This window comes from Eublepharis macularius, chromosome 16 (assembly GCF_028583425.1).
Source record: "Eublepharis macularius isolate TG4126 chromosome 16, MPM_Emac_v1.0, whole genome shotgun sequence".
Classification (NCBI taxonomy): domain Eukaryota; kingdom Metazoa; phylum Chordata; class Lepidosauria; order Squamata; family Eublepharidae; genus Eublepharis; species Eublepharis macularius.
Window position 1 is genome coordinate 47,495,538 of NC_072805.1, and position 23,092 is coordinate 47,518,629.

Genomic DNA, 23,092 nt, shown 5'->3' on the forward strand with positions numbered 1-23,092 from the left:
TTCTTTTGAAGTGCAACGACTCCCACCTTCTTAATCTTCATTTCTCCTGCGGGCACCCCCTTCGGCTCATTTTGTGCTAAAAACAGGCTTTGGGCCTGGGAATGGCACAGGTTGCCTTGCAGTCCCCCGAACATGTGGCTTTCTGAACTGGGGCTTATTTGGGAATGCAAAGCTTTTTAAGCCCCATCAATATTTGCGTTTGGATGGGGGGAATATTAAGAAACTGGGAGCAGAGAACCAACTTCCTCCTCACCCTTCTCTTCCAATTCCTCCAACATCGAGGGGCTGAAGTTCCAGGGCAGTGAGTGGGCAGACAGAGTGGGGGGGAAACAGGATCTAATGAGTTTCTGTCAGTCACCCAGACACATGATTGATAGCTCCGTGTGCAAGAATTGAGCCCTGGGGATTACGGGTCCATGTACTGTCAACTTCTCCACTCTCCTGAGCACTTTGATATTTTTAAAGAGAAAGCCTCTCTTCCCCAATCTCTCCAGCGACACATGCATTAAAATTAACCCCTTATATGCAAATCATCCTCACACAGAAGGGAGCTTTGGAGAGGGGGGTCTTCCCCTTTGTTATTAAACAAAACTTCTGTCTTTTCTAAGAAAAAATAATAATAATTTCAGTTCCTGCCAAGCAAGGAGTTTCCCTGCAGTTTTTATGCCCAGTATGGGGTGTGGGGTTAGCTGGCTGCCTTCTGACTCAGGTCTAACACCTAAAGGGGCAGAAGATGGCCTCATTTTCCCTCCCCTGTGGGATTGCCAAACATATGGTGTCTCTCAGCAGAGCTTTGGGGCTTTTGAAGGCGCTGCTGGCAGTATGCGGATCTCTTTAATACTAAGTAGATCCCTAGACCTACTCATCTGTCGGTCTCTGAAGTGTGTCAGGAGGGTCCTCCATAATTGGGGACAGGGTGCTGTCATGTGTGTAGGCGCACGCTCTTTGCCAGCAGTGCTGCAGAGCAAACAAGCAACTTGCTCGGTGGGTGCTGCTCCTTCGCCAGCCTTGTTGCCCCGCCTTCCTGCCTGGGCGGACAAGGGGCTGGTTTTAAGAGGCCCCTCTCTGCTAAGAGCCCGCCCCTGCTCGCTGGCTGTGCTGGCATTCCATCTTCACCTCCTAAAAGACTGACCAGGGATGAGCTGTCCACTCCCCCCCCCCCCCGACTTACCACAGCCACGGCATCCGGCACCTGTGAAAGGCATACCACCACCACAGCAGGCTGAGAGCAGTGGGACGCCGGTGCCTGGGGGAGCCACTGACAGGCAAGAAGGCAGCCTGCGGATGCCAGGAGGCCCAGGAACAGCCCCAGACAAGCCCCAGACCTCTCCCCGGGCGCAAGGCACCAAAGGGCAAAACACACACCCGAACAACCAAGTAGACAGGCAGGAAATCCCCCCCACCCAGGCACACATTGGGTGAAGCCTCCAAGCCGGGCATCAGGCACGCAGAAATGCCACCTGCCCAGGGGACCTGTCTAGCCGCACAGATGCCCCTGAAGAGGCGGCTACCAGGCCACCTTGCCTGGAAAGGCCCTGCCAGCCTCATCCTCCAAGTAGGGAATAAGGGGAAAGGGCGAGGCTGGAGCTGGGGAGAGACCCCTGGGAGCCTCCCCAGCTGGCCCAGATCAGGAACAAGCAGCCCAGGAGAGGAAGGGTGGAGAGCAGAGCAGAGCAGGAAGCCCCGCATAAGCAGGCTCAGTAGGGAGCCAAGGGGAGGGAGTTGAGGAGTGGATACAGAGAGAAGTGAGTGTGTGGTGGCGCGCAATGACGACAACAAGGGGGCTGCATATGGAAGGGAGTGGAAGAGGAGGCAGCTGGCAGTCAAGGCGATGGAGTGGATGAGAGGGTGCATGGGTGATGTATGCCCCCCCTGGCCTGGAACCTAATGCTAGCAATAACCCTCAGGGCAGCCTCCCCGAAGCACCCGCCAGCTGCCAGAGGGCCCTGGGTGGCAGCGCCCCAGCTGGGGCAGAGCAAGGCTGCTTACCTGAAGCCTCAGCAAGATGCCAAGGGACCAAGTGCAGCTATGCCCCAGTCAAGGCGGGGTGAGTCCACTTACCTGAAGCCCTCGACAGGCAGCAGGGCACCAAGCGTAGCCACGCCCGGACAGGGGCCTGACAAAGACTCTGACATGGGCGCTAATGCCCCCCCCCCGCTTCACTCTGCAATGAGGCCGTGACCTACTTTCTGCATTCAACAGGGGGACAATATTGGTGTGGGCCTTGTCTCTATGGGATGTCTGATATTCAGTGCAGAAGGCTGAAGATGAGGGGAGGGGAGGATCCAGCCATTGTCCCTCCCCAAGAGCAGCCCCACACAGTCAGAGAGATGCTCCTCGGCAACTTTGGGGGTGGGGGTGGAAGAGGTTCAGGTGGGTAGCCGTGTCGGTCAGCTGTAGAGCGCAGGATTTCAGGCACTTTAGAGACCAACAAGATTTTCAGGATATGAGCTTTAGAATTTTATATCTTCAGACATAGAATTAATATCTTAAGAAGTGAGCTTTATTTGAAGAAGGGCGCTCTGACTCCCGAAATCCTATGCCCTGAAAATCCTTGTTGGTTTCTAAGGTGCCCCTGGACTCAAATCCCGCTGGAAGAGGATTCAGTGACTCGCCCCTTAGAGTGCAGAGGCATTCATTGGTAGAGGGCTGCTAACTTATCCCCCACCCTCACCCCAATTGATCTGGCCTGCTTTTGTGCCTTTAACAAGATCTCAATCCGTAGAAATCAGCAGATGAAGGTTTACCCGACATGTAGAGCGACCGTGGTCCGGTTGCTGCCTTTCGTGGCTTCCACGGCTGCTTGGAAAATCGGCAGCTTTGCACTTTGGTAGCCCTAGAAAAGATGCCCCAAAGCAATGGGAGGGGGGTAAAGAATCGGGATCCCCCTTTCCTTTCTCAGGTCATTAGCGAGGCTCAGCCAGAGAACGCCTTGCAGGAGTCCAGGTTCTTCTGCTTTGGGAAATGCTTGCCTGCCTGGCACAGTGACCATTTGCAGAGAGGAAGCTGGCCTCGGGCGTGGTGTTGGTGGGGCACGAAGGCAGGCGTGCGCTCAGGACTGGCCCCGCTGGAGGCTCCTGCCCTTGCTGGATGCGGCTGCCCTTCTTGATCGGGCCACCCCAAGGCCTCTCCTTCTCTTTTTGCTTTCCTCTCAGTCTTTATTGCCTGCTAAGGTTTCTTCCTCCCTTGAGGACTCCCGCTCCAAATTGTCTGCTGAGATCAGAAAGTTCTGAGTACGCAATGAAGAGCTGATGGGCATGCGGGCAGCATCCGTGGCTCATAAGTGTAAGTCTTAAAAAGAGATCGAGAGAGAGTGGCCTTCATTTATCACCCTTTGCAACTCTCTCCGTGTCTTCCCCTATCACCATCTGTGGCAGGGGCTCCGCTGCAGAGGGGCCTGAGGTCGGAGTCAGCCATGAATCTAGCCCACCCTGGGTGGGGGAATGGAACTGTAAGCCATTTCCTCTCTTAAGGCCTGGGTGGAGGTTGTGAAATTTAAGCAGCTGTCAGAAAACGGTCAAAATCACCCAGGGCTCCCACATCACCCGGTTCTGATGTTTGTATCCCTTCTGCTTCCGGGGGGGGGGGGGTCCAGTGTGCGTTCTCCCCACACATCCACATTTTAGCACAAAGGAAAGCATTTCCATGCTCTTTGGGCAGGGTGAGCAGAGACAGAGAGCTGCTGAAAGGTAGGCCTTCGGAACTGAATTTATGCTGAATGTAGCAGAGGAGAACTTTTTGAGGGGGAGGGTAGGAATGTGGATTCAATGCAAAGTGTGCGGAGGAAGCACAGCCGAGATGGCATGTCATAAAGTCTGCCCTCCAAAGCTGCCCTTTCTTCCAGAGGAACTGCTTTCTATAGTCTGGAGATCAGCTGTAATTTTGGGAGAACTTGGAAGTTGGCAACCTTATTGCTGCTTGGTCTTAAACCAGCCATATGACCCATTTCCAGCCATGCCAGCCAGCCAGAGAAGCAACAAGAAAACATGTGCGGCCCTTGTAGATGGGCATGGACCCAAGAGTGGTTGAGCACATTGGCCATAAGCTCCCAGAGTGAAAATAGTGCAAAGAGCAGCAGCAACAACCTTTATTGGCATCACATTCATGTGAATAACAAAAACAACAGCCCCACGGTTGCCTCCATTTTCTGTGCTTTCATTTTGCACTCGAGTATTCTCAGAAGTCACACCAGCAGCCTGGCCTCCATACTCCGGGCTGGCCACTGTCTCTGATTCACTCGCTTGCCCGTGCCCATGTCCAGGACTCTCTGCGCTGGAGCTGTGCGAAGGGGCTGTGAAATGCCAAAAAGGAAACTTCAGCCCATTAGAACCTCTCCCGGTCCAAGCCCAGCTCTGGAAGGCAGCGCCAGCCCATTTCCATTCCTCACTGCCCCCTGGTTGCCACCCCACACAGTTTTAGACTGGAGAGGGGAAATTGACAGAGCCTTCTGGGTGGCAAAGGTGAAATTAACGAATCGTCTGAGGAGCGATCTCCCCCGGCTCTGTCTTTTTGAACTATCCTTCCCAGATAACATTGTGTCTCCTCACACTTGACAAACACACACCCAGGTGTCTCATGTAGAAAGACACTAGACTAAGCCCTCCTAAGGAAAACACATCCCAGAGGTGAGGGGACCCTCAGCTCAGGTGCTGAGTTGGTTTAGATATCACCTTTCCGCCCGACCCTTCCTCCAGGGCAGCCTACGTGGCTGACTCCTCCTGCAATTTTTCTCACAACCCTGTGAGGGAAGCCAGGTTGAGAGGCCAGGCCAAGGTCACCCAGCAAGTGTTGTGGCGCAGAGGGACGCACACCCGGGCCTCTGCAGGCCTGGTTCTAACCACTACACCACAACAGCTAACGGGCAGCGCACTGGTGTGCATGCGCAACTGAACTGCAGGAATGCAGTTGGGTTGCCCCCCTCCCCGGCTGCCCCCATGTGCGATTTGTATGCAGGGGGTGCCGCCCCCTCCCCCTTGCTTGGATGTGTTTGTCCTAATCTCAGCGTCTAAATCCTGCTGGCAGCTAATCCCAGGAGCCAGGCAGCAGAGGGCAGGTTGTTGCCTTTTAATTTCATTGGAAACAGAAGCGCTCTCCTCGCCCGGCTTTTTAATTCAGGGCGGAATGTGCCGGGGAGATAAGGGCCTTGGAAAGAGCCGGCGGGCTGGGCCAGAGCGCTCCCTCTTGCGCCGCACTTATCGCCGCTCACAGCTGCATCCGCCTGGGTGACAGCCGCGGGGCGGGAAGCGCCTCTCGCCGGCGCTTGGGAAGAGCGCGCCCGAGAGTGCGCGCGCACGGCGGGCGGAGGGACTCTTGTTTCGCTGTGCCTGTCCCGCTCGCTTCTCTTGTTCGCTTGCTGCCAGGGATTTTCAGGACTGTCTTCCTCTTTCTTCTGAGTCACAAAGTGGCCAGATTTAAAAATGAGCCGGGGTGTGTGCGTGCGCGTGAATGTTTGCTGGGGGAGATGAGGCGTCTGATTTTCCATATCCCCCCCCCCGCCAAATTCCAGAGACAGCGGTTTGTCTCACAGAGGAGAGCCGTTTAGGTCTTTACGAGGAAGTTCAGCGCCCGCCCTGGTTCAGAGTCAATGGTGGGGGGGCATCTCAGGTAGGGAGGGCTGCCTTGAAGGAAGGGGAGCTCTCCGCTGGCTCCTTTTCCTTTGGCCAGCAGTAGGTATGCAGCTTGGCCAGGTGGCATGAGCCACCTCAAGTTTTTTGCCCAGCAGGCCTCCTGTTACTGCCCCCACCCTCTTCTTGCAGTTCCCCAGTGGGGGTGGCTGTACAGCCCAATTGGGGGTAAGCCGGGCTTTTTTTCAGCTGGGACGCGGTGGAGGAACCTTTTGAAAATGGACACATGGCTGGTGGCTCCGCCCCCTGATCTCCAGACAGAGGGCAATCTAAACTCCCCTCTGTCTGGAGATCAGGGGGCGGGGCCACCAGCCATGTGACCATTTTTGCCAAGGGTGATTTAAACTTTTAAAAACTCCCCCCTTGTTCCAGCTGACCCAAAGTGACATCATTGGCCCTGGGAGCATGCGTGCCCTTTGCGCGCGCACATGTGGTACCAGGGGCACCACCTCCCGCCAAGAGTTTCCCCCTGTGCTGGCAACCCACTGAGTTCCACCACCTCTCTTCCCAGAAAAAAAAGCCCAGTCGGGGTAAGGATGGGTGGGAGATGGCTTTGTCATGGACTCTTTGGCAGAGGCCGACTCCATGTCTTCAGGAACTGCGGTGGCCAAAAGCCAAGAGGCAGCACATGGGAGTTGATTCTTTTATACATGAACACATGATGCTGTTTTACACTGAATCAGACCATTGGTCTACCCAGACGGGCAGTGGCTCTCCAGGGTCTCAGGCAGGGGTCTTGCACAGCAGCTCCTGCTTGGTTCTTTTAAGCGGATATGCCAGGGATTGAACATGGGACCTTCTGCTTGCAACACAGATGTTTTGCCACTGAGCCACAGCCCCTCTGCATGGGATGGGATAGCATCGAGTGCTCTTGTAGCCTGCGTGATGTATGATCTGCTTCCTTCCACGTTGGTCCCAGCACCCCTTCCCCCTGACTAACTATGTAGTCTTTTTTGCCTGATCCCTCTCCAAACATCAACCCCCCCCCCCCGCACAAGCCTTCTTTGCCTGCTGTCTTTCCTGGAAGCCCTGAACTTTTATTTATTGCATTTTTATTCCAGTCTTTCTCCAAGGGTCTGAGAGTAGCATTCCACCCCCACAACAACCCTGTGAGGTAGGCTAGGTAGAGGGAAAGAGGGACTAGATCCAGGTAACTTCTTGGGCAGGCAGGGATTTGGACTGAGGGCCAAACTCAGCTTCAGATCACACTGGCCGGCTGTCCATCTTTCTCCTGCTCAGCTGACCGTTTTCTGTCTTTGCCCATCCTAAACGGTCTCTGCTCTGATTTGATTGGAGAAGGCATGAGCCAGTCCCTGCCTCCCACTGCCTCCTGCCAGTTTTTAACTAGAGAAGGTGGGTCCCTTCCCCTCCTTGCCTGACAGGCCAGGCTGGGGGCATGTTGGGCACTGGAATAAGCAGCAGAGCCCCCACTCCCCCCACCCCAGCCCCAGCCCTCCTGCCCTCCTGCTTGGCCAAGTGGCAGACAGTTTGCCAGGACTCTGCAATTCCAGGGGTGGCACTGGCTGCAGAAGGCCATTCAACGATGGGGGTTTCATTCGCTGGCATTGTGCTTCCAATACCTCTTGTCGCTGTGCAACAAATCAAGATGAATTAATAGCAGTCAGTCCTGCCTCACTAGGCAAAGCTGTGTGTGACACAGCACAGTCTCGAAGACTGCTTTATCAGCCTTGCCGGCCCGTAAGTCATGAACTCTACTGCTGGCAGAGCCAAAGGAAAGGAGGCACCGTCAGAGAGTAGGAAAGAAGAGGCATGCCAGATGGAAATGGGGGGGGGGCACACACCCTTTGCCCCACAAAATAGAACACCCCAGCAAATGGTACAGGTACTGAAAACACAGAGGATACACGATATTTAGGTGTGTGCCTCTATTAGGCTGTTTTGTAAGAAGCAGGGCTTTTTTTCAGCTGGAACGGGTTGGAACGGAGTTCTGGAACCTCTTGAAAATGGTCACATGGCTGGTGGCCCCGCCCCCTGATCTCCAGGCAGAGGGGAGTTGAGATTGCCCTCTGCGCTGCTGAGCGGCGTGGAGGGCAATCTAAGCTCCCCTCTGTCTGGAGATGGGGGCCATGCCGCCAGCCATGTGACCATTTTCTCCAAGGGCAACCCACTGAGTTCCACCACCTCTTTTCCCAGAAAAAAGCCCTGGTAAGAAGTAATGCACTCAGAGCAAAAAGATTACAACATGGATATGGAAAAGAACAGCCTGAAAACCACAAAGGCCATAACCCAGGGAAAGTTCTTCGTGGAAACTACTCGAAAGACTCTCGTCTGTGTTGATGGTGGTACATCTAGGAAGCAAGAATGCCACTGACTCGAAGCCTGAATCAAAGCTTTCTGTGAACGGTGGTTGTGGACAAGTGGTTCTGGGGCCCACGGAGGAAGGGAAAGAAGCCAGGACTGGCAGCCACCTTTATCTGCTGTGATTGTCACGTCTTGTCTAAGGAAAAGCCTCTTTTGTTATATGTTCAGAGGAGTTAGCCGTGTTAGTCTGTAGTTGCAAAATAGAGAGTCCGGTAGCACCTTTAAGATAAACCCATTTTATTGTAGCATCAGCTTTCGAGAACCACAGCTCTCTTCATCCAATGCAGCAGGTCAGACCCTTCCACATACTCCCAGCCCTTGTCCATTGCTGGTCACTGGCTTCTCTGAATGGAATGGAATGGAATAGATGTGCAGTGGGAAGTGAGCCAGTGGTCGTGGCCTGGCCTTGGCTGCCTGAGCCATTTCCACATTCCCAGGCTAAAAACAGGGCATTGTTATCAGTGGCACAGGGGCTGCCCTCCCTGTTCAAATCCACTTCCCTTTCCCCAGCCCAATCCAGCCTGCACTGGTGCTCTTGGAGATAACAGGATTTCTGTGCCAGCGCCAGCGCCAGGGGTGGGCCAGGATGGAACCATCACTCGGCTGAGGGCCGCAAGGGAATCAGGAGTTTTACCGAGCTGCTTGGCCAATAAAACAAACACTTCTCTTGCCAGCTTCCAAACGGCATCTCACTTCCCCGGCGTGTGCACTTTGGCAGTCATTGCCACAAATGCTTGCAAATGAGCCACCCTGCCATTGCCTCTGTGTGTGTGTTGAGCTCTGTATGAAAACAACAAGAGTTGTTTGCTTTTTATCCACACAACACTTCAGTGTGCTTCAGTGGAAGGGGAGTCAGAGGGCACACGTGCACAAGGCCTCTTCTGGGAACCAGCGCTGAGAGCAGCAGCCCGTCAGAGGGGAGAGTTTCTGGCTAGAGCATCCAGTGGCCAGACAGACTCAGAGGCTCGATGATCTAGACAGGTGAATTCAGCAGACCCGTAAGACCGCTCACGTTCAGTACCTGCAGGTTTGCCCAAGCAGGCAAATCGCAGTGCCCCGGAGCCACTTCAGATCGTGAAAATAGAGTAGGGGAAGCCTTGGCTTCGAAGTGTGATCCCAAACAGAGTCGGGTCCCTTTGCATGTGGTTTTTAAGGAGAGAAAAAACCCGGGAAGCTCCAAGGACCCCCCAGAATCACATACCATGCTGCTGAGCCCAGTTGCAGGTTTGTTGCAGATTACTTTGTCTCCTTTTGCAAATTTAGCTGCCAAGATTGCTTCTTCGAGGAGGAAAAGGAGGGAGCTTTAACTCTTCCTCTTCCTGCCACTTTCTTGCTGGAAAAAGCTATTCCCTAGATACCTGACACTCCTCCCGGGGGAAATGTACGGGCCCCCGTATTACCTCCTCCCCCCCCCCTGTGGCAGGTGTTTCCTTGCCTCCTTCTCTCTCCTTCTAGCTTGTTTCCCCTCTGAGGCAGGGTCCATGTGGCCAACGGAGCCTCCCACTGATCTCTGGACCAGCCACACCGGACCCCCGCCTTGGGACAATAGGTGCCTCTCCCACCTGCTCTGCTAGGATATGCCACTTGAGTCCTGCCGTGTGCGGTATTTGCAGGGCCCACTCCCTTTCGGCTAACACCTGTCTGCCTTGGGGAAGACCCTTCCCTTGGCCAGAGATTATGTTTGATATTTGGGATGAGTCAACAGCTCAGCCCTGCGTGTGTCAACAGAGCCGCTGGCTGAAACTTCCAGGGGAAAGAGGTGGTGGGTTAAGTGCTCTGTGCTGGCCTTTCCCAGCCCTCTGCTGCAGCCTGGGGCCAGAGCCTCAAGCACGGGTCTGCATCGGTCTGGCTGCCCTGCCAAAGTCTGAGGCATAAAAGCTGCGAAAAGGCTCCAAATGACATTTGGGACTCTTCTGACGGAATCGTGCAGGGGGATCCTATGGAGGGGGGCAGGCTCTACCCTGTCCTTGTCTGCTTCTGGCGCCCCCAGGAAAGGGTCGACTACGTTCTGGCACTTGCTGGGTTTTCTGAGTTCAAAGTCATGACAAACAGAAAGGCAGCTGAGCATGTTCTGTGCCACGAAAGACAAACGTCACCCATTGGATTTTGGGCAGCAGTTTGAGGCCCTGTGTTGGTAGGCCTTGCTCCTCCAGAATTCCCATGCCGGCCCTTGCACAGGGCGTGGGCTGCGTGTGTGAGAGATGGAAGGAGGGTCGTGCCCTATAGCAAGAGGGGAAGGCGAAACAGCTGCGTGGCGGTGATAATGCAAGCGGCATAGGCGGGGAGGCAGCTGCACCCTTCTCCTTCCCCCGACAGGAACCATCTGTGTTCGCGGCCAAGCCCAGCTCCGCCTGCCCTATCAGCCATTCCGGCCTGATTTCCCAACAACTTCCCCTTTGTACTTCCCCAAACATGGAAGCAAACAGACATGGCAGCTCCTTGCATGCAGTGCCGATCGAGGGCTCCTGGAGGGGAGGGACTGTGCGGGGCTCAGCTTCAGGGCGTTTCCGTCTAGGCTGGGCGAAGGCGAGCCTCTGCAGGAATCACTGCCCTGTTAAGATCTGATTTTAAAGGAGCACTCTGCTGGAGCACCGTCAGGCACCAATTTTAATTTGCCCCCAAATATTTTAATCCCATTTTTCTATTTTTTTAAAAAATTGCAGAAGCAGCAAGCAGCATATTATTGTTATTGTTAAAAAAAAAACAGAAACGGAAATGGTTAACAAATTAAAACCTCAGCTATCAAATTTGTTAAAATCACAGGGAGAAATAAACCCAAACCAGTCGGCCCACAGAAATACCCAAGAAAGTTCTGAAGCCCTCTTTACTGTTCATCTGAAGGTCAGCACTGATGACAATGAACACATTTCTCCACAGAGGGCATTCCACGTACTTGGTGGGATCACCACCAAAGAGGCCCTGCCGCACATCCCACACCTGAAATGGCAAGGAGATGCAGAGTAGGGCCTTTGATGTCCATTAAAGAGGGGAGGAAGAAGGGGAGAGGATTGCCTGAGGGTTGTTTGAAAGAAGAGTCCCTAGAATGCCTTCCTGTAAGACCCCTGGAACACAAAGTTGGAGAAAAATGCAGAATTCCTGTCCTCCGGCCACACACTGACACTGCAGCTCAAGCGCTGGTTGCCCCACACGTTGGCAACTGGAGGGCAAGGGAGGGCCATGTTTCTGATCAGGCGTTGAACTCCAGCCTCTCTGCACCTCCGGGATGGGGGGTGGGTGGACACCATCCTTCTCTTCTAGAGTCTGGAAAGGGGAAGATGCCCGAGGAAGACTGCTTTGTCATCGTGAATCAATGCAGGACAGGTACGACTGGAGAAGTGGACTGTAGTTGCTTGCTGCTGGTGGGAAGGCCCTTTGCACTCTTCCTTTCCAAGGATGAACCCTGGCTCCCATGCAGCCCTGCTCTTGGGTGGTGGAATGGGGAGGAAGTGGGCAGGATGCCTGGAAGGGAAAAGGCCAGCCTGAGCCCCTTCCTCACCGACACCCGAAGGATCGCCTGGAACATTCAGGGAAGTTGTGTTGCAACCTGAGATTCCCCACCCCGGCATCCTTTGCAATGCTGGGTACTGTGCTTGGTTGCGCTTGTTAGGATTTATTTATTGATTAGATTTTTAGTCCGCCCTCCCCACCAGGTGGGCTCAGGGCAGAGTACAACATTCCAGTTTACATAAAATACAATTTAAAACAGATAAAACATTACAGTAAAATTAAAACAACTGTATACAATAAAACTTCTCCTCATGATTGCTTCGCTGGCACCCCTAAAAAGCCCGTTTTCTCCTCCACGGCGAGAGTGTTGCCACAGAATGAAGGAACGGGGCCAGGAGCTCCCCCCCCTCCCCATGCCTAGCACTTCCAGATCCAAATGCTGAGGGTTAGCTAAGCAGGAGCTTTGATCATGACCTCCAGAAGACAAAGTGGCACAGAAAAATGACCAATGGATAAAGAACTTTCGTTTGGCCCAGAGTTGTTTGCACCATTAGGGGCTGAGGGTCTTGCCACAAGCCCAGGTCAAAACACCAAACCCCCTTGGAAGCACCTCCGTGTTGGTGCCAGTTTGTGTGTCCTTGTAGAGACGAAGGTACACGAGGGAGGACTGCAGCAGCCTATCTCCCATGGCCAGCCCCAAACTGACATTCATTTCCTTTTGCCTTTGAACCATCAGCCAAGGCCCTACTCTGCATCCTGCTCTCCCTCCGGCACAAACTTTGCTGGAATAAAATCTGGTTAGCCTTTCAATTTGTCGCTAGACTGTGGTTTGTTTTTGTTGTGACAGACTAACATAGCAACTCCTCTGGAATTATTAACGCTGGAGTCAGTGGTGTTTGTTTCCTTCATTTATACCCCACCTTTCTCCATAGATCCAGAGGAGTTAGCTGTGTGAGTCTGTAATAGCAAAATAGTAAAGAGTCCATTTGCACCTTTAAGACTAACCAACATGCATCTGACGAAGAGAGCTGCGGCTCTCAAAAGCTTATGCTACAATCAAGTTGGTTAGTCTTGAAGGTGCTACTGGACTCTCTACTATTTTCTTTCCTCCATAAAAGGACCCAAAGCAGCTTACACCGTTCTCCATCTTATCCTTGTAACAATCCTGGAAGGGAAAGTTAGGCTGAGAGTGTGTGACTGGCCCAAGCTTCCATGGCCAAGTGGGGATTCGAACCTGGCCCCCTCTGATCCTAGACTAGCTCTCAAACCATGATACCGTGAGAGCGTGGAAGGCCCACTTCTGACTGTCATGGCTTGCAGCAATTGCTGGCCCCTCGTCTAGGCATGTCTCCAGACCTTCCTCAAAGCCATTTACTCTACAATGCCTCCACAAGGCCTGCCCTGTGGCCATTCTCTAGTGCCACCCGGCCTGTAGAGACTTTTCCGTCAGCCCCAGACCTGGGCAGCTGGGTCACTGTGCTGCTGGTTTGGGTCACCACCTGCAGCAGCTTGCAAAACCTTTGTTCAACATGAATTTCCGAGTGAGCAAATCCTGCACCTGTCTGGGCACCTCCCCCCCCCCCCCCGCAGACGCCCATTTGGTATGCACCAGTGGCACAACAGCAAGAGACGCTGGGCACTCTCTCCCCGTATTGCGCAGCTCTCCGCACCACATGCCCAGACGGCTATTTTGGGGTGGGGATCCCCCCTCGCGCCTCTCCAGTTTCACTATGAGCAAGAGGAGAACTTTTCGTTGCTCTGAACAGAACCACGGAAAACCCCCAAGCTGATTCAAAGAAGCTGCACAACTTCTCACATCCTCTTCCACAATTCAGGTCCAAAGACTGAAGAGATGGGGGGGGGGGCCTTCCCGAGAAGATGCCTGACAATGAAGAAGATAATCCTATTAGGGCTGGGACAGGATGTAAATCACGGGAAAGAATCTAGGGGTAGTAATTTTGTCCACGGTTACCAGGACTAGGGAGCTTGTATGGTCACGAAGAAGGAGAGTTTAGTGTTACTATAAAGTTCACCTGAACATTCAAATCTATTGTTACTCCTTAATTCCATTAATAATGATGATGATGATGACGACAACCACCACAACAATAATAATAGTGCTTATATACTGCTCTTCCAAGCAGGAAAATTAGAGCAAGTGTGGTTTCCAAGGAAGTATCTAATAGAACGGAATGCTAAATTTTGGATTTGATTGTGAATTGAGAAATTTTAAAGATGTATGTAATACCAGAATTTTAAATTTGTGCTTGTAAGTATGTTTTGCCTTGACCTGGCTAGCCCAGGTGAACCTGATCTCATCAGATCTCAGAAGCTAAGCAGGGTCAGCCTTGGTTAGTAATTGGATGGGAGACCTCCAGTGAAGACCAGGGTCACAGAGGCAGGCAATGGCAAACCACCTCTGTTAGTCTCTTGCCACGAAAATCCCACCAGGGGTTGTCATAAGTCAGCTATGACTTGAGGGCACTCTCCACCACCAAGTATGTTTTAATTTGTAAAGGCGACTGGCCGTACACAATACAATTTCTACCTACCTACTTACCTATAAAGTTTACTTGAACATCCAAATCTATTGTTACTCCTTAATTCCATTAATAATAATAATAATAAATAATAATAATAGTGCTTATGTATCACTTTTCTAGGCAGATTAGTGCCCCACTCAGAGCGGTTTTGGGGCACGACGTTTCCAAAGTTTCGTGTTTTGGGATACGAAGTCCCAAAACATTGTAAGGATACTTCTTCTTTCTTCTTATGGGTTTGCCTGCAAAACAATGCAAAGATCTGCATTATCTGAGTCCAAAAACAAATTATTTAGCTATGCTGTGTGTTGACATGTTCTACTTTCTGTTTTCATTTAATTAAAGTGGGGAAAAAACTCAGATGTATTTAAGTACCTGGAAGGGTGAAATCTTTACCCCGGGCATATTTTGTCACTGCTGTTCAAACTAACAGGAAAATGCTGTCCCATCCTCCACTGACTGGTGAAGGACGCAGATAACGGCGAAGACTGCAATCTGATGCAGCCAACCTCACTGAACACTTACTTCAGAGCCAACGTGACTGAGATTGGCCTGCAAGACCCCTTGTGCTGGCGCAGCCTGGGGAGATGCTGGCGTCACAAGCCTGCTAGGTCCTGATAATGCCAGTGGAACTGTAACTCCGGTGCAAACCTACCAGTATGAGGGTCAGAAGTAGCATTGGGGGAGAGAGCGTGGGGAGCCTGGCTGGCTTTCATTAGCATCCCGTGGTCCTACACTGCCCAGGGTTGGCCGTGGTGTCTGTATAATGTCACTCTTGTAAAAGCAAAATAGTAAAGAGTTCAGTAGCACCTTTAAGACTAACCAACTTTATTGTAGCATAAACTTTCGAGAACCACAGCTCTCTTTGTCAGATGCATCGACTGCTTTTGAGAGCCACAGCTCTCTTTGTCAGATGCATCGACAGCTTTTGAGAGCCACAGCTCTCTTTGTCAGATGCATCGACAGCTTTTGAGAGCCACAGCTCTCTTCATCAGATACATTGACAATTTTCGAGAACCCACAGCTCTCTTTGACAGATGCATCGACAGCTTTTGAGAACCACAGCTTTCTGACGATGCATCTGACGAAGAGAGCTGTGGCTCTCGAAAGCTTATGCTACAATAAAGTTGGTTAGTCTTACAGGTGCTACTGTACTCTTTACTATTTTGCTACTACAGACTAACATTACTAACTCCTCTGGACTTGTAAAAGCAGCATCATAAATTAAAATATTGCCGTTGAATTCAACTGGGACCCCAGATATGCTTCCTTCCTCCTGCTCCACCTTCTTGCTGTGATAGAGCATAGGAGCCACCAGCAGGGACATATCCACTCCCTGCCCATCAAGGTGCCACGGCTCAGTAATGGAGCGCCTGCCTGGCATGGCATTGGGCCAGGTGCCTTCTCTGTCTGAGACCTTGCCAGTGGCATCTGGATCAGCGTGGGGAGAGGCGAGCCACCCCAGGAGTCGAGTGCATTCTCCATCCCCGTGCCTCCTCTCGGACCATCAGCCCTCCTCAGGGTCACAGCACTGAAAGGCTGCTTTGGATGTTAGGGACCAAAGTTCGTCTCCCAAAAGTCTTGGCCACCTCAGTATGCTTTGCATTGGAAACTGAGTGGTTCAAAGTCACTCTTGAAGACAAGACTTATGCAGGAGGGGAGGGGAGGAAGCTGGAAAGAAACAGACTGAAAAGGGACACAAGACGCCCAACTAAATTATTCCCCCCCCCTTCTTTTTTTTAAAGCGCAATCAAAGGGAGGTATGGAGTGGGAGATAAGCAAAAAGACAGAAGGGGTAAGAGCAGAAGAGGAGAAGAAGAATGAGATGAGGAGAGAGGGAAGGAAATAAAAGCCGCAGGAGGAGAGCCAGCCAGTTGGCGGGGGTTAAGATGCGCCCCCTCCCCGCCTATCACCCCTCTCTATCGCCTGGCCCAACTGCGAGTAGTTTTTCACCCAGATCGGAGTGATCAGGTACTGCGGCCCTGGCGGCTGCTGTGAAGCTGGTGAATAAGCACCTGCTTATCTCTGCCCAACGGCTGTGAGCGGCTACAGATTGTGTTGGGGATGAGGTGTTGGCTGCACACGGCAATTTCCATATCAGCGCCCTGCAGCCGCTCGAACCGAATAAACACAACAGCCACGTGGACAAAAGGTTAATTATCAATTTTCAGAGAGAGAGAGAGAGAGAGAGAAAGAGAGAGAAGTGTGGTGGGGGAAGGAAGGAAGCAGCAGACCAAACGGAGTCTTCGGTTAAATTCCAGCGTGGGATTCCTGCCCTTTGTGGCCCTGGCGTCCTTCCACAAGTGGGGCGCTTTTGAAGCGCTCTCGCTTTCTGCACCAGATCAGAGAATTGTCAGGGGCACCCGGGCTGAGACAGCTTCCATTCTGTACATTGGTGTAACCTTGCCCACTGATGAGCCATGGATCCTTGTGCATTGCACAGTGCTTTGGGCAAAGTTATGCATTAGCTGCTCATTAACGTGCGCAATCATGGTGCATGACACGTTCTGCAGACTGGCGCCGTTGCTGTCCAGGGTCTGCCTGGGATCTTGAGGTATGTTGGAGCTGGGCCATCAGGAATTGTGCCACTCCTCATCTTGGGGCATATTCACATGAAGTGACCCCGATTCTTGCAAGCCACACAACACCCAGTTCACAGCCAGTAACGGTTTCTGTCTCGTCCATGTAGCAGACATAGGACACTGCAGCCTCTGCACGGGCAGTACGACTTCCCTCATTCCAAGGGAGAGTGCTAGGCCAAGAACACAGGAAGCTTTTGGAGAGACACTTCTGAGGAGTTTCTAGAGGCATCTGGTTGACTGGAGACGGGATACTGGCAAAAGATTTCTCCAGACCCCGCTGTCCTTTTCTGCTTCAATGTAGCCTGCCAGACAAACTGCATTTAAAATTTCAAGTTGCTCCCAAAGCCCAACCCTGGCAGGCTAATTTGAAACCAAGTCCATTTTAAATGGCTCCCATTGAACTGGTCTACATCAGTCCAGGGGTGGTTACATTTGGAGGAAAGCCTGAAGACCAAATTCACAGAGAACAAGAGTGGAGACTGCAAAGCTCAAAGGAAAAGTTAGCAGCCGCCCCCTCCCCCCGAAGAAGTTTGGGTTGGAATGCCGTGCATTGCTTCCTGGGGGAACTCCATAGACGAAGATTTGGGGGTTAAGAAGCCTGGTTAGGAAGGCTGGCGGGGCGTCTTGCCTTGGGGCTGGAATGGGATTAGATGCATTTTGATTACTTCCCTTTCTTTGCACTTACACGTACTCCGCTTGACAGGAACTGAATGTGTGGACAGACTTGACGGAAGAGTGTTGTGTGTTTCAGCTAATACAAAAGTTCTTCTGTGACACACAAATCAATGTATGTGCGTGTGTATTTATGAAGCAAACATGGGTGGGCTCTCTTCCTGCAGCACAAAGCAGATTTACCTGGTGGTGCTGCTCAGTGCCCATCTGAGCATGTTGGCACCCTTATGGCTCTGCTCCAGCTTCACCCATGCGAACCCTGCATGAGAACGCCTGCACTGGGATGACTGGGAATATGGCCAGAGGAAGGCGACCAGGGAGAGCAAAAGAGCTCTCCTCTCTTCCTGCCATCCAGGATTCTCCTCTTTCTGCACAGGTCCTCTTCTTAACATCAGGCCTCTGCTGGATTTATGTTCTGTTGGGCCAGAGGTCACAGACAGGGAGGGGGATGAGAACGGAACACGGAGGTCCAGTCTCTGAAGCTCTCAGACCCCCTGAAAGAGAGACATATATGTTGGCTGTGGGGTTTACATTATCTTGGAGCGCTGCTGCCTCGGCCTGCCTTTAATCCTATTGCTCAGAGAGCCTGAAGCCCCCGCCTGCCCCCTAGATTACTCCATCCTCTCTAGGCCAGCCATGCAGGAGTAATAAACCGCTAAGCACGGCTCTGACCCCAGCCTGCTTTCTCACCGCCAGGAGAGCTTAGTGGCTGATATCAGGGCAGGGGTCTTGTGAGGGAGCTGCTAAGCCTTTTACCCTTTTGCTAGACTATCACAGGGCGGGGGGCGGGGGAGAGCCCATGTCCCCTTCACCTGTTACCCTTGTGGCTCTTCCTTTCCCTTGTGCATGGTCAAGGGTACTCCGCAATCGAGCTCCTTTTCAGAACAAGTGTATAGAGGGCTATCTTTGCTATCTGTAAACACTATTCTTCCGTATTAACTGTTTTGACTGCTGCCTGGGGCTTGTAGTAAATGAGTGTAGAACCAGAGGTAGGCTTTCTTCTTCTGCAGGCTACATATGAAGCTGTCTTCTGCAGTGCCAGTCCACAGGTCCATCTTGCCCTAGCAGTGGACACTCTAATGCCAGGGGATCTCTTCCCAGACCTGAGAGCCTTCAGCAGGAAAGGCCAGGACTAGAGATGGGCACGAACTGGGAAAATGGCAGTCCGTGCGTCGCTGCGTTTCACAAACCACAAACTTTCATGAACTTGCCCCGGTTCACGAACCAGTTCATTCAGTTAATGAAAATGTCACTTCTGGGTCAGCAGAAGGTCTGCAGAGATCCCATCCCCCCCCCCAATTGCCTAGGAAACTGATTGATCACTGCCAGGCTGTCTGCAGTGATGAACCTAAACACGATCCAAATGAACTGGGCTAAAATTCATCACGGTTCGTGAGAAGCAAGCTCCCCTAAACTTCTGTTTTGCAAACCATGAACCGGTGCAGTTCGTGACAAACTTTGGTTCATAATTCGGTTCGTGCCAGTCTCTGGCCAGGACTTCTGAACTCATGACTTCTGCTATGCCAAACTGTGCTCCATCCCAGCACTCCCAAGAGGAACCCATGCTCCCAGGCCAAATCTGGCCAGTGGCCACAGGAAGGCAGAGAGCCGGTTTGCTGCCCCCTGAAGGAACTCTCTGCCCTCTCCCCACTGGCTCTGCTACTGAGCTAAGCAAGCCATGGTGGATTTGGTCATTGTCAAGCTGCCCTCCCCTTACATCTTGCAGAACCTGAGAGTGATCAGCAAGATTGTTGTTTACGTTCCCTTTTCAGGTCCAGATGTTATGTTATGCAGGTGGAGCCATCAATGAGGTTATGTGACCCTCCACCTGCAGCTGGAAAGAAAAGAAAAAACCATGAGGTCCCTGGAATGGGGAGCAATAGGAAGGAGGTTCATTCCTGGATATCAGGGACTGTGGAGTCCAGGGAAGGACGTACTGCTGGAAGCCCTTGGCTACTGCGAGGTTGCACCCGCTCCCTAGCAGCAGAGAAAGACGCGCTGGGCCCGATTGGCCACATGTGCTCTCCCCCTCCTCCTCTTCTGCTTTCCCCTTTTCTTGCAAGTCTCTGCTTTCTAAGTTTGCAGCCCTGGGAGCCTGTCACTCTTACACGCACCACAAACATACATGAGGCTGTGCAGTGGCAAATTGGCCAGCATGGCAGAAGACAGGGATAAGATCCCACGACTGGTTCTCAGCAAGACCCACACTAGAATGTTCCATGACAAAGCTTACACACACACACACACACACACACACAAAGTCTCACAGTTCCGTTTGCAGGTTATCTCAACCAATAACAGCAACTGAATTTTGCTATTTGTGTGTGTGTGTGTGTCTCTCTCTCTCTCTCTTTCCCTCTCTGTGTGCACAAAATGTGCGAGAGCACATTTTGCTGTTAGTTAGAAATGCTCTCCATCTGCCCATCTGTCTCTCTTCAAGCTGTCCCTTACAGCCCACAGAGCTTTTCTCAGTCCATCTTCTTAACCTCAAGTTTTTTTGGCACCTGGTTTGCAGCTGGGTTCCCTCGAAACCCAGCCGACCAGGCCTGGCTCCCAACCAGTAAAACTCCTGGCTTTGCAGACAAAAACAACTCACTAAAAATAACCTGAAACCCAAGCAGCGTGTGAAAACCCCCAAAGCCGCTGGGTTTCCTCCTGCCCGCCCGCCCGCCCGCCCCCCTCCATCCATCTCTGGCACCCCTGCTGCTGCCACTTTCCCAGACCCAGACGAGGCCTCTGCTTGCCTTGCCGCGATGTGACCCCCCCCCCACACACTTCCTGCCTGGAAGCCGGTTGCCTCGTCCACACCTGCGCTCTGCAATCAGTTCACATCAGCTCCTAAATCTAACCGAATCCAAAAATATTAAAAGAGGGGCCCATCTGTTGTCCAACTGATGAGAGCAGATGCACCGAGGATTTCAGAGGCTGGCTGGCAACTATTCAAAAACTGTCAGAAGTTGCACCTGCTACACTGCAGTTCCCCTTTTTGATTTAATCCCCTCGTTCTCTGACCCCTCCCCTCTTGCAAAGAAAGGGGGGAAATCTTCACCCCACCCATCCCACCTCCTCGCTTCCCCAGGTTTCCTTGGGAGAAGCGTCTATCGCAAACAGATCTGGTAATTCCCCCTCGGACGTACTGATGCTGTTGACAGCCCATTGTATAAACATGAATGTGTGGATATTAAAATAATGTTGGGGCAAAGAGGAATGGAATATGTGCCAGCAATCCAATCTCCCAGCTCCGCCCATCAGACAGACAGCTGTTGGGTATGGGAATTGCTCAGTAACCAATGGCTTTGCAATACTGGAGTTTCTGGGTAGCTAGAGAGGCAAAGGGAGAGCATCCAAACAGGCCTATCAACTAGCAATCTGTGAGTGGGAGAGCTTAGAAAGATCATTCCGTCTTTCTCCCAGGAACAGCAATGCACCTTTTAAACCCCAGGATCAAAATGGGCACAGACCCCCGGAGAGCTTCTCCTCAGTAAAAATCCACAAAACTGACCAATTCCCTCTGACCCCTCCTTTGAAAGAGAGGCGTCACTCTTTGTACAATAGCATCAGTTCCCTGTGCAACCTAAGCGATGGCCAGATGCCCCTGGACAGAACTGACAGGGGGGGAAACAACTAAGAACCTCAAAGCCAAACACATTCCTGCTCTGGCCCGTGGCAACTCGTCAAGTAAATCCCCGAGCACTTCACTGCACCACCTCAGGGTATGAGTTAAAGATACTTTATTGATGAGATATACCAGTATCAAGATAGTCGGACAGGAGCATTGGCAGAAGTGACGCAAGGTGGGCAGTGAGGTTAATTATAGGGGGACGTTCCCGCCCCTGGGAAAGAGAGTCCGTTAGGGTTTTGGTGTGAAGGGTCCAGGATCTGGGAGAGGAGGGCGAAGGGGGGGGGATGAGCTCATCCCAGTTCTCAGGGAGGGTGATATGGCTCCGACTGGAACTCCAAGGCCACGTTCTCAAGCCGGGCAGGGAATCGAAAGCAAAACACCTGCAAGATAAGCAGCTAACAGCCAAGCAGCAACTATGTACTCTTTCCATATTCTCAGAGGATTATAACATTATGCAGAAAGACAATCATGCAGATATGCTGAGGCGTATCTGGGACCGGAAGCCGGTTTCACATCTCAAAAGGTCAGTTAAAACAAAGCAAAAGAGTCTTATGAATAACCAGGCTCAACAAGTTTGGGAACTCCTGACTTGAAGCACTAACCACACTGGACCTTGCATGCCGAAGCAGAACATTGTGTTAGACGTGTATGCTGGGAGACGGCTCAGCTGCTCCGACTGAATGCCAAGGACAGGCCACACAGCTGCAGCTGGAAGAGGGCAGGGCCCTGGGGTGGACTCAGTAGCTCTCTGTGGCAGTGCAAGTGTCCAAACTGTCCATGGGCAGCCAAAGCAAGAGGATGCACGTTATTCTTTCCTCAGCTCAGATGGTGACCCTGTAACAATTCCACAAGTGCATAAATGCCAACAATCCCCTTTTAAACTCAGCCCTCACTGGGGAGGGGGATTAGGAGCATCGAAGCGGTGCCGGGTAGAACGGCGGCAGGGTCTCTGTTCCAACAGCCCTGCAGTGTGGATCTGCTGGCGAGGAGCCTTGCCAGGAGGACTGTCTGGGGCAGGGTGTTCACCCAGCTGGCTTCAAGGGGAGGAGTGAGGAATCAAACCCGGATCTCCAGATTAGAGTCCCGCGCCCTTACCCATGACACCAAACTGCCTCTCCTGCCCACACACGTGCTTTCTCCATGGTGGCCGGCACCTTATGGAGTGGTATGAGGAGGTCAGGGAAGCTCCAGCCCTCCTGGCTTTCTGCACACTATGCAACGCTGTGCTCAGGGAATGTCCTGGCTGTCGATTATATTGCATTTTCACTTGTACTGCGCAATCGGTCTTGGATCTCAGGGAGAAAGGCAGACGATAAGTAAATAAATAAAATGCTAAGTTTTGTTTTCTGATAATAGAACAAAAAGGTTGCTTTCTTTAAAAAAGGAGCGCAGTCAGCAGCAGGACCGTTAGCCGACAAAGGCCTACGTCCTTGCGATGTCCCAAGTTTGGCCCTGGCCCTTCGTAACTTAGCCACTGACACCCGGGCTCCTGAAGCGCACAGCCTGGAGGGCAAGCATGTGGGGAAGGGCCATGCGTTGAGCTTCTGACTCGCCTCTTGTGCCCAACCCAAGTGAGCCCTTTCCTCCGAGGCTGCCTTCCTCGCTCCCCTAACGGCCAAGGCTGGAGCTGGGTGAAGAGAGGCAGCAGATGGGCGCCAAAACGGCCTGCGGTGCCTCTCAGCAGATCCCACACTGCTGCTCCTGGCCTGACAGCTCTGCTGTGCTACCGCACTCCGTGACAACGTTCGCAGGGCCTGGCAAGCGAGGCCAGGGCTGGCTGCCCAGAATCTGCCTCCAGGTGCAGGGACTCGGGAGAGAGCGCCCAGGCAGCGGGCCAGATTCCCTGCCCGGGAACAATAGGCTGGACAGGCAGGCGGGGAGGGGAAGGGAGAGCATGGCCTGCCCGCCCAAGAAGGAAGTGGCTGCCGGCTTCTTTCCACAGGACGAGGATGTGGCTCCCGTTTCCCTGGGTCATGGTCAGGGAAACACTGGCCCAGGCAGATCAAGGGGACCAGCTTACCTGTGGGACCGCCTCTCGTCGCCATACGTTCCCGGAGGCTGTTCCGTTTGGCAGATAAACATCTCCTGGTGGCCCCTGGCCCTAGGGAGGTTCGCCTTGCCTCGACCAGGGCCTGGGCCTTTTCAGTCCTGGCCCCAACCTGGTGGAACTTTCTGCCCATGGAAATCCGGGCCTAGCCAGATTTATTATCTTTTTGCCGGGCCTGCAAGACAGTGATGTTCTGCCAGGCATATGGGGGTTAGGGATGCCAGTAACCCGCCAGG